Source organism: Nannospalax galili, unplaced genomic scaffold, assembly GCF_000622305.1.
Source record: "Nannospalax galili isolate Female #2095 unplaced genomic scaffold, S.galili_v1.0 scaffold317, whole genome shotgun sequence".
Lineage (NCBI taxonomy): Eukaryota > Metazoa > Chordata > Mammalia > Rodentia > Spalacidae > Nannospalax > Nannospalax galili.
Genome location: NW_008339434.1, coordinates 75,726 through 79,646, shown reverse-complemented (window position 1 = coordinate 79,646; position 3,921 = coordinate 75,726).

The following is a 3,921-nucleotide window of genomic DNA, read 5'->3' as shown; positions in this document are numbered from 1 at the left end:
GGTTGTTGGCCTTCAGGTTCCCATGCTCCCCCAGACCCATCTCTTTGGGCCGTATTTCTCCCTGCCCCTGTGAAACCAAGGCTTCTGAGAATGGGGATGAAATCTGCTAAAATGTTGGGGCTCCTACAGGAGTACCTGGAAATGGCTGATGGTGCAGGAGTGTCAGTTGGAAATGGGTGGAAGGAGCAGACAGGTATGCCATCGTGATTGGACACCATAGTGAGGACCAGGAGCAGAGTCTAGCTTTTGAGCTGTTAGCAAAGTGGGACTCGAGATCAGCTCTTGGAAATGCCTCTGGAAATTAGGTAGGTAGGCTTTTTTCTCCTCTCCGGCTGCTTGGAATTCTGTCAGACAAGATTAAATTCCATGTAGGACATCTTGCAAAAGTGGTAAAAGTCACCATAGGGAGGGGCTTACTGTGGGCTGCATTTCTTTTCTCATAAAACTATACATCAGTGACTACTTTTTACCTTTTCCACTTAAAGCTATCAAATGCAGAGCTTTGTTTGTTTATCCTAAGCAACTTTTGTTTCCAAAGTGAGTTAAAGTTATTGGAGAGAGCAACATACAGCCATAGATGACTCATGCTGTTTTCAGGACTAGTTAGGGATTAAAAAATCAGTAGAACCCATGCTTTGTCACTCATGCACTATCCATCTGTCACTCACACCCTATCCATCACTCCTGGTCTAGGAAGACTTTGTTTAAGGAAACACCTCTGATAGGATTCTGACATGAAATTTAAAAACCAGGCGCAGTTAACTATGAAGCAGCTTGTAGGCTGGATAGTAGGTTAAGGGTGAAAAAAAAGCCCATGTTCCTGAAGGTTTAGAAGTCCTGTGAATGAGAAAGTTCTGTCCTTTGAGTAAGGCCTAGGGGCAGGGAATTCCTGCAGCAGAAGGAGCCACCATTTTCCCTGTCCTTCCAGGAGCAGGGCCTTGGGTGTCACACTGTCCCTCCCCTCTGGGTGCAGGAATTCCTGCCTGTTCATTTTCTTACTCCTCCCTATAGCAAGCCCCACCATTACTGATGTGCTCTGCTAACAGATGCATGCACAACAGTGAATAAGACTGATAGACAAGGTCCCACCTTCATTGTGCCTTGCATCCTGGTAGGGGGCTGGGAAGGCATGAGAATGACTAAACAAGTAAAAACTCGATATGTCAGATGGTGATATATGTTGTAGAGAAAATGAATCTGCTTAATGCAATGGGAACAGACTGTATGTATGTGGTGCACGTATGTGTTATTGGGGTGGGGTGAGCTACATTTTTTGATGAGAGAAGATCTTAGGAGGCATCATTAGCCCTGATACCTGAATGGTTAGAAAGATCTAGAAGAGAGAGCCAGTGCAAAGACCCTGAGGTATACAGTACTTGGCATGTTGGTGGAATTGAAAGACTGCCAGTTTGTTAGCAGATTTGTCTTTCCTTCATAGAAATAAGCCACTATATTCATAATGCAGATCAATGAGAATGTTTTTTCTTCAGAAAAATCATTTTTCCTCCAGCTCTTGCTGGAATTCGTTACTGAGATCACTTGGATTAGTAATATATTTGTGGAACTGGCTAGCCTTGTGTGGTAGGTGTCAGTTAAAGGGGTGCCAGCCTGTGTTGGGGCCTACTGTCTTCCCCATCTCCGGCCTCAGAGCAAATCATTCTGTTGTACTTATTCTTCCATTTGTCCTTAAGAATGGTTCTGGTCCAGGAGGAAATGGAAGCCCCGCCCTTGCTCAGTGTTGTAGAACGCTGTCCTCTGAGCAGAACATCTTACCAGATGCAGCTGTGACTGCCTGAAAGAGAGCCTCAAGACCTGGCCTGTTGACAGTTCCTTATAGAAGGAGGCTTATTAGACCTCTCCTGAGGTTCAGTCATTCCTCCAGGATCTCCCTCCCAACTGTAGGCAATTCTACCCCAGTGCCATGTGGTTTGGGGAGGTGCTAGTGTATATAGAACATGGAAGGGAAGTCTCCATACTGAGTGAGACTTTTCAATGATGTGGTTGTTTGGGGGGTCACCCATGCTCCTTTACATAGTCCCATCTTCATGCTCTTGTAAGTAAGCCCAATAAATTTGTGATTCAGCAAGCTAGTTTTGGGTGGCATGGTTATTTTGGTTTTGTTGTTGGTACCCTATCTTGGGTGGATGGGCGTTTGTTCAGATCTCCCTAGAAAAAGTTAACACAACACTCAGAGAAGGGAAAGCAGCTCCTCCTGAGACTGTGAAGAGTGCTTGTCATCAGAAAAGACTTGCCTGCTTGTTCATGACCTCCCAGGCGTCCTTCCAGGAAGGGGGAAGCTGCCAGCAGGGATTGGCCAGGCGGAAAGATTAATTCCCAGTGTGGGGCACATGTCCCTTTTAGTGACTTTTTTCATCATTAAGACCTTGTTAGAACAGTGTTTAATGTACCTGGGGGTGGACTTGGTTTTGTGTGTGTATGTGAAGGCCAGACGTTGTTGTCAGGTGTCTTCCTCAGTCTCTTCTCCACTTTAGTTTTTGAGACACAGTCTCTCACTGAACTTGGAAGTCATGGATTTGGCTAGACTTACTGGTCAATATGCCCCATGGATTCTCCTGTCTTCACTCTCCAGCTCTGGCGTTACAGGCATGTGCCTGACACGGGTGAGATGAGCAGGTGGGCTGAGCATGCAGGATAGAGGATTTCCTTCAGTCATTCCTTTCTCATATCTGGAGAGTCTCACACAGAAAAAGCATTCTAGCTGTACTGTAAGTAGTAATAGCGTCATCTCTCATTATCAGCTGTTACTGTGTGCCTTACCAAAACCTGGTGGGAGTTGCCGTGAGTCTCATTCTGTAGATGTGCTAGGGTATTTGAGCATTTTGGCTCTGGTTGCCAGGTGTCTAAATGGAATCTTCCCATTGGACCTAGACTATGATTTACAAACGGTCCCTCTGCCTCTTGAGTCTCCGGAGGCACTGACTCCACATCACTGGAGAGACTACAGTGCCTACAACATGGGATGCTAATGATATGGTATGTTTGCTTTTTACTCCCCCCTCTCGTGGGCAATTCTGTTGATGACAGGCTTGCTGGTCAAATCTCAGTGTAGCTCCAGCATCCTTCCTCTGGTATTCTGGAGCCTCTCAGGACCAGTGGAGACCCATTTGCCATTCCTGCAGGAGATGGATGCCATCCCTGTGTGTACCTGGGATGTTGATTCTGGGGGCTTTCCTTGAATTTGACGCCATCCATTCTTTCCTCCTATAGTTGAGGTGATCTCCAGTCAGCCCAGCCTGTGGCTAACTAGTTTTGTTGTCTGAAGCTTCAGGGGCCACTGCTCTTCCAGCAGCTTGGGATTTTCCTGGGAACTGGCATCTTCCTGGGCCCAGGGCCAGCCCTCACCACCTGCCTTCTCTGCTCCAGGAGCATGGCCATGTCTTACCAAGTAGACTTATCAAGGAATGAACAAGTTTCCTCATCTCCAGCTAAGGGCTTGGTGATGCTGTAGGTCCTCAGGGGATGTTTCCAGGAGCTGTGGCCTGGCTCCTCTGGCCCCTCTGTGCCTGAGAGTGTTGCCCTGGGCTGGCTGAGCTACTACTCCTGGCTGGCATGGGATCAACTGTGGCTGGGTGCTCTGGCTTCCAGGGGTGGAAGTGTTGAGAGTGTTCTGTGCATAGTGGAATGAGGTGAGCTTCCCCCTCTCCCTTCTTCCCTCTTGAAAACCACCCTTTCCCAGAGTCATCTTCCTATGTCCCTGATGATGCATAGTATTTTCTCCATACATACTTGGTTTTGAACAGCAACTACTGTTTGAGGAGACCGAGCCTAAAAATACTTTAGTCATTACTGAATTTGGATACTGTCCCTTAACAGAATTCATTAAAAACACAAGGAGGCAGAGACTTAACACAGATGTAGTCATTATTCCTGATGGAGGAACAACTTTGTAATTATCGGGGT